Here is an 11,508-nt window from a genome sequence, read left to right on the forward strand (position 1 = left end):
GGTCCACGATATCAGAAGTCTTTCATACAGGCACGGACGGGACTTGAACCCATGATTTTCTGTTTGCGAGACCGACGCCTTACCACTTGGCCACCATGCCACTTCACTCTTCAAGTTGTACATCAACATTCTGGAAAGTAGTAGTTGTGTAAATGTGAATTTGGCACACAAATAAACTCAGTGGAGAATCTTGGGATTGAACCGAGGACCTCATACATATTTTGCATGCACTCCCCCTCTGAGCTTCCATCCCATTTCATTTGCAGATAAAATGCAATATCAATACAATGTACTTTTTATATACACCACTCCATTGAAACTATAATGAAATGATAGCAGCAATTCTTAAACCAGGTACAGACTGGGATCGAACCCATGAACTTCAGTTTTTGAAAATGACGCCATAAAAGTTGGCAACTATGCCACTTCTGTTCTATAAATGTACAAACAGGGATTGAACGCATGTTCTTCAGATTACAAGACCAAATTATTTAGCACATCTCTGTTTCCTGTTTAAAATTTCAACATTCTGTAAAGTAGGAGTTGGGTCAATGCAATAACTTTAAATGGAGATGCTGGGGATTGAACCCAGGACCTCATACATGCAAAGCATGCGCTCTACCACTGAGCTACATCCCCTTTCTGGTAAAGAAAAATGTTTCTTTTTTTTATTTTATTTCATCTTAATTTAACCAGGTAAGCTAGTGGAGAACAAGTTCTCATTTAGAACTGCGACCTGGCCAAGATAAAGCAAAGCAGTGCGACACAAACAACAACATAGAGTTACAAATGGAATAAACAAGCGTACAGTCAATAACACAATAGAAAAAAAGAAAGTCTATATACAGTGTGTGCAAATGGCATGAGGAGGTACGGCAATAAATAGGCCATAGTAGCGAAGTAATTACAATTTAGCAAATTAACACTGGAGTGATAGATGAGCAGATGATGATGTGCAAGTAGAAATACTGGTGTGCAAAAGAGCAGAAAGTAAATAAAAACAATATGTGGATGAGGTAGGTAGATTGGGTGGGCTATTTACAGATGGGCTATGTACAGCTGCAGCGATTGGTTAGCTGCTCAGATAGCTGATGTTTAAAGTTAGTGAGGGAAATATAAGTCTCCAGCTTCAGCGATTTTTGCAATTCGTTCCAGTCATTGGCAGCAGAGAACTGGAAGGAAAGGCGGCCAAAGGGGGTGTTGGCTTTGGGGATGACCAGTGAGATATACCTGCTGGAGCTTGTGCTACGGGTGGGTGTTGTTATCGTGACCAGTGAGCTGAGATAAGGCGGAGCTTTACCTAGCATAGACTTATAGATGACCTGGAGCCAGTGGGTCTGGTGACGAATAGGTAGCGAGGGCCAGCCGACTAGAGCATACAGGTCGCAGTGGTCATATCAATACAATTTACATTTTCTTTACACTGTTCTAATGAATGTACATTTCCATAATATCAGCTATCTTCCATAAACGTGGAACAAGGATTGAACCAATGTGCTTCAGTTTACAGAAACAGATGATTTAGCATATCTATTTCCTTCTTAGAATGTCAACATTCTGGAAAGTGGGAGTTGTGCAAAAGATAATTTAACAACTAAATACAATCAACTGAGAAGTTGGGGATTAACGTTGGACCGCATACATGTAAATTACTGGCTCTACCATAGAGATACATCCCCTTACTATAATAGCTGTGTTGCAATATTGATACACCTTGCTTTTTCTGGAAAGTCCTCCAATAAGAGCACAGGTCCATGATATCAGATGTCTTTCATACAGGCACGGACGGGATTTGAACCCATGATCTTCGGTTTACAAGACCGACGCCTTACCACTTGGCCACCATGCCACTCTACTCTACAAATTATACATCAACATTCTGGAAAGTAGTAGTTGTGTAAATGTGAATTTGGCACACAAATAAACTCAGTGGAGAATCTTGGGATTGAACCGAGGACCTCATACATATCTTGCATGCACTCCCCCTCTGAGCTTCCATCCCATTTCGTTTGCAGATAAAATGCAATATCAATACAATGTACTTTTTATATACACCACTCCATTGAAACTACAATGAAATGATAGCAGCAATTCTTAAACCAAGTACAGACTGGGATCGAACCCATGAACTTCAGTTTTTGAAAATGACGCCATAAAAGTTGGCAACAATGCCACTTCTGTTCTATAAATGTACAAACAGGGATTGAAGGCATGTTCTTCAGATTACAAGACCAAATTATTTAGCACATCGCTGTTTGCTGCTTAAAATTTCAACATTCTGTAAAGTAGGAGTTGGGTCAATGCAATAACTTCAAGTGGAGAAGCTGGGGATTGAACCCAGGACCTCATACATGCTAAGCATGCGCTCTACCACTAAGCTACATCCCCTCTCTGGGAAAGAAAAAAATGTTTATTTTTTTAAATTTTATTTCATCTTTATTTAACCAGGTAAGCTAGTGGAGAACAAGTTCTCCTTTAGAACTGCGACCTGGCCAAGATAAAGCAAAGCAGTGCGACACAAACAACAACACAGAGTTACAAATGGAATAAACAAGCGTACAGTCAATAACACAATAGAAAAAAAGAAAGTCTATATACAGTGTGTGCAAATGGCATGAGGAGGTACGGCAAAAAATAGGCCATAGTAGCGAAGTAATTACAATTTAGCAAATTAATACTGGAGTGATAGATGAGCAAATGATGATGTGCAAGTAAAAATACTGGTGTGCAAAAGAGCAGAAAGTAAATAAAAACAATATGTGGATGAGGTAGGTAGATTGGGTGGGCTATTTACAGATGGGCTATGTACAGCTGCAGCGATCGGTTAGCTGCTCAGATAGCTCATGTTTAAAGTTAGTGAGGGAAATATAAGTCTCCAGCTTCAGCGATTTTTGCAATTCGTTCCAGTCATTGGCAGCAGAGAACTGGAAGGAAAGGCGGCCAAAAGAGGTGTTGGCTTTGGGGATGACCAGTGAGATATACCTGCAGTAGCGCGTGCTACGGGTCGGTGTTGTTATCGTGACCAGTGAGCTGAGATAAGGCGGAGCTTTACCTAGCATAGACTTATAGATGACCTGGAGCCAGTGGGTCTGGTGACGAATAGGTAGCGAGGGCCAGCCGACTAGAGCATACAGGTCGCAGTGGTCATATCAATACAATTTACATTTTCTTTACACTGTTCTAATGAATGTACATTTCCATAATATCAGCTATCTTCCATAAACGTGGAACAAGGATTGAACCAATGTGCTTCAGTTTACAGAAACAGATGATTTAGCATATCTATTTCCTTCTTAGAATGTCAACATTCTGGAAAGTGGGAGTTGTGCAAAAGATAATTTAACAACTAAATACAATCAACTGAGAAGTTGGGGATTAACGTTGGACCTCATACATGTAAATTACTGGCTCTACCATAGAGATACATCCCCTTACTATAATAGCTGTGTTGCAATATTGATACACCTTGCTTTTTCTGGAAATTCCTCCAATAAGAGCACAGGTCCATGATATCAGATGTCTTTCATACAGGCACGGACGGGATTTGAACCCATGATCTTCGGTTTACAAGACCGACGCCTTACCACTTGGCCACCATGCCACTCTACTCTACAAATTATACATCAACATTCTGGAAAGTAGTAGTTGTGTAAATGTGAATTTGGCACACAAATAAACTCAGTGGAGAATCTTGGGATTGAACCGAGGACCTCATACATATCTTGCATGCACTCCCCCTCTGAGCTTCCATCCCATTTCATTTGCAGATAAAATGCAATATCAATACAATGTACTTTTTATATACACCACTCCATTGAAACTACAATGAAATGATAGCAGCAATTCTTAAACCAAGTACAGACTGGGATCGAACCCATGAACTTCAGTTTTTGAAAATGACGCCATAAAAGTTGGCAACAATGCCACTTCTGTTCTATAAATGTACAAACAGGGATTGAAGGCATGTTCTTCAGATTACAAGACCAAATTATTTAGCACATCGCTGTTTGCTGCTTAAAATTTCAACATTCTGTAAAGTAGGAGTTGGGTCAATGCAATAACTTCAAGTGGAGAAGCTGGGGATTGAACCCAGGACCTCATACATGCTAAGCATGCGCTCTACCACTGAGCTACATCCCCTCTCTGGGAAAGAAAAAAATGTTTATTTTTTTTAATTTTATTTCATCTTTATTTAACCAGGTAAGCTAGTGGAGAACAAGTTCTCCTTTAGAACTGCGACCTGGCCAAGATAAAGCAAAGCAGTTCGACACAAACAACAACACAGAGTTACAAATGGAATAAACAAGCGTACAGTCAATAACACAATAGAAAAAAAGAAAGTCTATATACAGTGTGTGCAAATGGCATGAGGAGGTACGGCAAAAAATAGGCCATAGTAGCGAAGTAATTACAATTTAGCAAATTAATACTGGAGTGATAGATGAGCAAATTATGATGTGCAAGTAAAAATACTGGTGTGCAAAAGAGCAGAAAGTAAATAAAAACAATATGTGGATGAGGTAGGTAGATTGGGTGGGCTATTTACAGATGGGCTATGTACAGCTGCAGCGATTGGTTAGCTGCTCAGATAGCTGATGTTTAAAGTTAGTGAGGGAAATATAAGTCTCCAGCTTCAGCGATTTTTGCAATTCGTTCCAGTCATTGGCAGCAGAGAACTGGAAGGAAAGGCGGCCAAAGGGGGTGTTGGCTTTGGGGATGACCAGTGAGATATACCTGCTGGAGCGTGTGCTACGGGTGGGTGTTGTTATCGTGACCAGTGAGCTGAGATAAGGCGGAGCTTTACCTAGCATAGACTTATAGATGACCTGGAGCCAGTGGGTCTGGTGACGAATAGGTAGCGAGGGCCAGCCGACTAGAGCATACAGGTCGCAGTGGTCATATCAATACAATTTACATTTTCTTTACACTGTTCTAATGAATGTACATTTCCATAATATCAGCTATCTTCCATAAACGTGGAACAAGGATTGAACCAATGTGCTTCAGTTTACAGAAACAGATGATTTAGCATATCTATTTCCTTCTTAGAATGTCAACATTCTGGAAAGTGGGAGTTGTGCAAAAGATAATTTAACAACTAAATACAATCAACTGAGAAGTTGGGGATTAACGTTGGACCGCATACATGTAAATTACTGGCTCTACCATAGAGATACATCCCCTTACTATAATAGCTGTGTTGCAATATTGATACACCTTGCTTTTTCTGGAAAGTCCTCCAATAAGAGCACAGGTCCATGATATCAGATGTCCTTCATACAGGCACGGACGGGATTTGAACCCATGATCTTCGGTTTACAATACCGACGCCTTACCACTTGGCCACCATGCCACTCTACTCTACAAATTATACATCAACATTCTGGAAAGTAGTAGTTGTGTAAATGTGAATTTGGCACACAAATAAACTCAGTGGAGAATCTTGGGATTGAACCGAGGACCTCATACATATTTTGCATGCACTCCCCCTCTGAGCTTCCATCCCATTTCATTTGCAGATAAAATGCAATATCAATACAATGTACTTTTTATATACACCACTCCATTGAAACTACAATGAAATGATAGCAGCAATTCTTAAACCAGGTACAGACTGGGATCGAACCCATGAACTTCAGTTTTTGAAAATGACGCCATAAAAGTTGGCAACAATGCCACTTCTGTTCTATAAATGTACAAACAGGGATTGAACGCATGTTCTTCAGATTACAAGACCAAATTATTTAGCACATCTCTGTTTCCTGCTTAAAATTTCAACATTCTGTAAAGTAGGAGTTGGGTCAATGCAATAATTTTAAATGGAGAAGCTGGGGATTGAACCCAGGACCTCATACATGCGAAGCATGCGCTCTACCACTGAGCTACATCCCCTTTCTGGGAAAGAAAAAAATGTTTCTTTTTAAAATTTTATTTCATCTTTATTTAACCAGGTAAGCTAGTGGAGAACAAGTTCTCATTTAGAACTGCGACCTGGCCAAGATAAAGCAAAGCAGTGCGACACAAACAACAACACAGTGTTACAAATGGAATAAACAAGCGTACAGTCAATAACACAATAGAAAATGAAAGTCTATATACAGTGTGTGCAAATGGCATGAGGAGGTAAGGCAATAAATAGGCCATAGTAGCAAAGTAATTACAATTTAGCAAATTAACACTGGAGTAATAGATGAGCAGATGATGATGTGCAAGTAGAAATACTGGTGTGCAAAAGAGCAGAAAGTAAATAAAAACAACATGGGGATGAGGTAGGTAGATTGAGTGGGCTATTTACAGATGGGCTATGTACAGCTGCAGCGATCGGTTAGCTGCTCAGATAGCTGATGTTTAAAGTTAGTGAGGGAAATATAAGTCTCCAGCTTCAGCGATTTTTGCAATTCGTTCCAGTCATTGGCAGCAGAGAACTGGAAGGAAAGGCGGCCAAAGGAGGTGTTGGCTTTGGGGATGACCAGTGAGATATACCTGCTGTAGCGCGTGCTACGGGTCGGTGTTGTTATCGTGACCAGTGAGCTGAGATAAGGCGGAGCTTTACCTAGCATAGACTTATAGATGACCTGGAGCCAGTGGGTCTGGTGACGAATAGGTAGCGAGGGCCAGCCGACTAGAGCATACAGGTCGCAGTGGTCATATCAATACAATTTACCTTTTCTTTACACTGTTCTAATGAATGTACATTTCCATAATATCAGCTATCTTCCATAAACGTCGAACAAGGATTGAACCCATGTGCTTCAGTTTACAGAAACAGATGATTTAGCATATCTATTTCCTTCTTAGAATGTCAACATTCTGGAAAGTGGGAGTTGTGGAAAAGATAATTTAATAACTAAATACAATCAACAGAGAAGTTGGGGATTAACGTTGGACCGCATACATTTAAAGTACTGGCTCTACCATAGAGATACATCCCCTTACTATAATAGCTGTGTTGCAATATTGATACAACTTGCTTTTTCTGGAAAGTCCTCCAATAAATGCACAGGTCCATGATATCAGATGTCTTTCATACAGGCACGGACGGGACTTGAACCCATGATCCTCGGTTTACTAGACCGACGACTTACCACTTTGCCACCATACTCTACAAATTATAAATAAACATTCTGGAAAGTAGTAGTTGTGTAAATGTGAATTTGGCACACAAATAAACTCAGTGGAGAATCTTGGGATTAAACCGAGGACCTCATACATAATTTGCATGCACTCTCCCTCTGAGCTTCCATCCCATTTCATTTGCAGATAAAATGCAATATCAATACAATGTACTTTTTATATACACCACTCCATTGAAACTACAATGAAATGATAGCAGCAATTCTTAAACCAGGTACAGACAGGGATCGAACCCATGAACTTCAGTTTTTGAAAATGACGCCATAAAAGTTGGCAACAATGCCACTTCTGTTCTATAAATGTACAAACAGGGATTGAACGCATGTTCTTCAGATTACAAGACCAAAGTATTAGCACATCTCTGTTTCCTGCTTAAAATTTAAACATTCTGTAAAGTAGGAGTTGAGTCAATGCAATAATTTAAAATGGAGAAGCTGGGGATTGAACCCAGGACCTCATACATGCGAAGCATGCACTCTACCACTGAGCTACATCCCCTTTCCGGGAAAAAAAAATGTTTATGTTTTTTATTTTATTTCATCTTTATTTAACCAGGTAAGCTAGTGGAGAACAAGTTCTCATTTAGAAGTGCGACCTGGCCAAGTTAAAGCAAAGCAGTGCGACACAAACAACAACACAGAGTTACAAATGGAATAAACAAGCGTACAGTCAATAACACAATAGAAAAGAAGAAAGTCTATATACAGTGTGTGCAAATGGCATGAGGAGGTAAGGCAATAAATAGGCCATAGTAGCGAAGTAATTACAATTTAGCAAATTAATACTGGATTGATAGTTGAGCTGATGATGATGTGCAAGTAGAAATACTGGTGTGCAAAAGAGCAGAAAGAAAATAAAAACATTATGTGGATGAGGTAGGTCGATTGGGTGGGCTATTTACAGATGGGCTATGTACAGCTGCAGCGATCGGTTAGCTGCTCAGATAGCTGATGTTTAAAGTTAGTGAGGGAAATATAAGTCTCCAGCTTCAGCGATTTTTGCAATTCGTTCCAGTCATTGGCAGCAGAGAACTGGAAGGAAAGGCGGCCAAAGGAGGTGTTGACTTTTGGGATGACCAGTGAGATATACCTGCTGGAGCGCATGCTACGGGTGGGTGTTGTTATCGTGACCAGTGAGCTGAGATAAGGCAGAGCTTTACCTAGCATAGACTTATAGATGACCTGGAGCCAGTGGGTCTGGTGACGAATAGGTAGCGAGGGCCAGCCGACTAGAGCATACAGGTCGCAGTGGTCATATCAATACAATTTACCTTTTCTTTACACTGTTCTAATGAAAGTACATTTCCATAATATCAGCAATCTTCCATAAACGTGGAACAAGGATTGAACCCATGTGCTTCAGTTTACAGAAACAGATGATTTAGCATATCTATTTCCTTCTTAGAATGTCAACATTCTGGAAAGTTGGAGTTGTGCAAAAGATAATTTAACAACTAAATACACTCAACAGAGAAGTTGGGGATTAACGTTGGACCACATACATGTAAAGTACTGGCTCTACCATAGAGATACATCCCCTTACTATAATAGCTGTGTTGCAATATTGATACAACTTGCTTTTTTTGCAAAGTCCTCCAATAAAAGCACAGTTCCATGATATCAGATGTCTTTCATACAGGCACGGACCGGATTTGAACCCATGATCTTCGGTTTCGAGAACGACACCTTACCACTTGGCCACCACGCCACTCTACTCTACAAATTATACATCAACTTTCTGGAAAGTAGTAGTTGTGTAAATGTGAATTTGGCCCACAAATAAACTCAGTGGAGAATCTTGGGATTGAACCGAGGACCTCATACATATTTTGCATGCACTCCCCCTCTGAGCTTCCATCCCATTTCATTTGCAGATAAAATGCAATATCAATACAATGTACTTTTTATATACACCACTCCATTGAAACTACAATGAAATGATAGCAGCAATTCTTAAACCAGGTACAGACTGGGATCGAACCCATGAACTTCAGTTTTTGAAAATGACGCCATAAAAGTTGGCAACAATGCCACTTCTGTTCTATAAATGTACAAACAGGGATTGAACGCATGTTCTTCAGATTACAAGACCAAGTTATTTAGCACTTCTCTGTTTCCTGCTTAAAATTTCAACATTCTGTAAAGTAGGAGTTGGGTCAATGCAATAATTTTAAATGGAGAAGCTGGGGATTGAACCCAGGACCTCATACATGCGAAGCATGCGCTCTACCACTGAGCTACATCCCCTTTCTGGTAAAGAAAAAAAAAAATCTTTTTTTATTTTATTTCATCTTAATTTAACCAGGTAAGCTAGTGGAGAACAAGTTCTCATTTAGAACTGCGACCTGGCCAAGATAAAGCAAAGCAGTGCGACACAAACAACAACATAGAGTTACAAATGGAATAAACAAGCGTACAGTCAATAACACACTAGAAAAAAAGAAAGTCTATATACAGTGTGTGCAAATGGCATGAGGAGGTACGGCAAAAATTAGGCCATAGTAGCGAAGTAATTACAATTTAGCAAATTAATACTGGAGTGATAGATGAGCAGATGATGATGTGCAAGTAAAAATACTGGTGTGCAAAGAGCAGAAAGTAAATAAAAACAATATGTGGATGAGGTAGGTAGATTGGGTGGGCTATTTACAGATGGGCTATGTACAGCTGCAGCGATCGGTTAGCTGCTCAGATAGCTGATGTTTAAAGTTAGTGAGGGAAATATAAGTCTCCAGCTTCAGCGATTTTTGCAATTCGTTCCAGTCATTGGCAGCAGAGAACTGGAAGAAAAGGCGGCCAAAAGAGGTGTTGGCTTTGGGGATGACCAGTGAGATATACCTGCTGTAGCGCGTGCTACGGGTCGATGTTGTTATCGTGACCAGTGAGCTGAGATAAGGCGGAGCTTTACCTAGCATAGACTTATAGATGACCTGGTGCCAGTGGGTCTGGTGACGAATAGGTAGCGAGGGCCAGCCGACTAGAGCATACAGGTCGCAGTGTTCATATCAATACAATTTACCTTTTCTTTACACTGTTCTAATGAATGTACATTTCCATAATATCAGCTATCTTCCATAAACGTGGAACAAGGATTGAACCCATGTGCTTCAGTTTACAGAAACAGATGATTTAGCATATCTATTTCCTTCTTAGAACGTCAACATTCTGGAAAGTGGGAGTTGTGCAAAAGATAATTTAACAACTAATTACACTCAACAGAGAAGTTGGGGATTATCGTTGGACCGCATACATGTAAAGTACTGGCTCTACCATAGAGATACATCCCCTTACTATAATAGCTGTGTTGCAGTATTGATACAACTTGCTTTTTCTGCAAAGTCCTCCAATAAAAGCACAGGTCCATGATATCAGATGTCTTTCATAAAGGCACGGACGGGACTTGAACCCATGATCTTCGGTTTACGAGACCAACGCCTTACCACTTGGCCACCATGCCACTTTACTCTACAAATTGTACATCAACATTCTGGAAAGTAGTAGTTGTGTAAATGTGAATTTGGCACACAAATAAACTCAGTGGAGAATCTTGGGATTGAACTGAGGACCTCATACATATCTTGCATGCACTCCCCCTCTGAGCTTCCATCCCATTTCATTTGCAGATAAAATGCAATATCAATACAATGTACTTTTTATATACACCACTCCATTGAAACTACAATGAAATGATAGCAGCAATTCTTAAACCAGGTACAGACTGGGATCGAACCCATGAACTTCAGTTTTTGAAAATGACGCCATAAAAGTTGGCAACAATGCCACTTCTGTTCTAAAAATTTACAAACAGGGATTGAACGCTTGGGATTGAACGCATGTTCTTCAGATTACAAGACCAAATTATTTAGCACATCTCTGTTTCCTGCTTAAAATTTCAACATTCTGTAAAGTAGGAGTTGGGTCAATGCAATAATTTTAAATGGAGAAGCTGGGGATTGAACCCAGGACTTCATACATGCAAAGCATGCGCTCTACCACTGAGCTACATCCCCTTCCTGGGGAAGAAAGCAACGTTTCTTTTTTAAATGTTATTTCATCTTAATTTAACCAGGTAAGCTAGTGGAGAACAAGTTCTCATTTAGAACTGCGACTTGGCCAAGATAAAGCAAAGCAGTGCGACACAAACAACAACACAGAGTTACAAATGGAATAAACAAGCGTACAGTCAATAACACAATAGAAAAAAAGAAAGTCTATATACAGTGTGTGCAAATGGCATGAGGAGGTACGGCAAAAATAGGCCATAGTAGCGAAGTAATTACAATTTAGCAAATTAATACTGGAGTGATAGATGAGCAGATGATGATGTGCAAGTAAAAATACTGGTGTGCAAAAGAGCAGAAAGTAAATAAAAACA

General features: G+C 39.9%; 12 non-coding genes across 12 annotated transcripts; all 12 read right to left on the reverse strand.

The window, feature by feature from the left end:
- Positions 1-28: 28 nt before the first annotated feature.
- trnaa-cgc (transfer RNA alanine (anticodon CGC)) lies at positions 29-100 on the reverse strand. The gene has a single exon. It is a non-coding gene; the product is annotated as a tRNA-Ala (tRNA).
- A 467-nt stretch (positions 101-567) lies between these two features.
- trnaa-ugc (transfer RNA alanine (anticodon UGC)) lies at positions 568-639 on the reverse strand. The gene has a single exon. It is a non-coding gene; the product is annotated as a tRNA-Ala (tRNA).
- Positions 640-1,777: 1,138 nt separating this feature from the next.
- On the reverse strand, positions 1,778-1,849 carry trnat-ugu (transfer RNA threonine (anticodon UGU)). Its single transcript has one exon. It is a non-coding gene; the product is annotated as a tRNA-Thr (tRNA).
- A 467-nt stretch (positions 1,850-2,316) lies between these two features.
- Positions 2,317-2,388, reverse strand: trnaa-agc (transfer RNA alanine (anticodon AGC)). Its single transcript has one exon. It is a non-coding gene; the product is annotated as a tRNA-Ala (tRNA).
- A 1,141-nt stretch (positions 2,389-3,529) lies between these two features.
- trnat-ugu (transfer RNA threonine (anticodon UGU)) lies at positions 3,530-3,601 on the reverse strand. The gene has a single exon. It is a non-coding gene; the product is annotated as a tRNA-Thr (tRNA).
- A 467-nt stretch (positions 3,602-4,068) lies between these two features.
- trnaa-agc (transfer RNA alanine (anticodon AGC)) lies at positions 4,069-4,140 on the reverse strand. The gene has a single exon. It is a non-coding gene; the product is annotated as a tRNA-Ala (tRNA).
- A 1,141-nt stretch (positions 4,141-5,281) lies between these two features.
- Positions 5,282-5,353, reverse strand: trnat-ugu (transfer RNA threonine (anticodon UGU)). The gene has a single exon. It is a non-coding gene; the product is annotated as a tRNA-Thr (tRNA).
- A 467-nt stretch (positions 5,354-5,820) lies between these two features.
- Positions 5,821-5,892, reverse strand: trnaa-cgc (transfer RNA alanine (anticodon CGC)). Its single transcript has one exon. It is a non-coding gene; the product is annotated as a tRNA-Ala (tRNA).
- A 1,668-nt stretch (positions 5,893-7,560) lies between these two features.
- Positions 7,561-7,632, reverse strand: trnaa-cgc (transfer RNA alanine (anticodon CGC)). The gene has a single exon. It is a non-coding gene; the product is annotated as a tRNA-Ala (tRNA).
- A 1,676-nt stretch (positions 7,633-9,308) lies between these two features.
- Positions 9,309-9,380, reverse strand: trnaa-cgc (transfer RNA alanine (anticodon CGC)). Its single transcript has one exon. It is a non-coding gene; the product is annotated as a tRNA-Ala (tRNA).
- A 1,138-nt stretch (positions 9,381-10,518) lies between these two features.
- trnat-cgu (transfer RNA threonine (anticodon CGU)) lies at positions 10,519-10,590 on the reverse strand. The gene has a single exon. It is a non-coding gene; the product is annotated as a tRNA-Thr (tRNA).
- A 481-nt stretch (positions 10,591-11,071) lies between these two features.
- trnaa-ugc (transfer RNA alanine (anticodon UGC)) lies at positions 11,072-11,143 on the reverse strand. Its single transcript has one exon. It is a non-coding gene; the product is annotated as a tRNA-Ala (tRNA).
- Positions 11,144-11,508: the final 365 nt, after the last annotated feature.

Source organism: Salmo trutta, unplaced genomic scaffold (assembly GCF_901001165.1).
Source record: "Salmo trutta unplaced genomic scaffold, fSalTru1.1, whole genome shotgun sequence".
In the NCBI taxonomy this organism is placed as follows: domain Eukaryota; kingdom Metazoa; phylum Chordata; class Actinopteri; order Salmoniformes; family Salmonidae; genus Salmo; species Salmo trutta.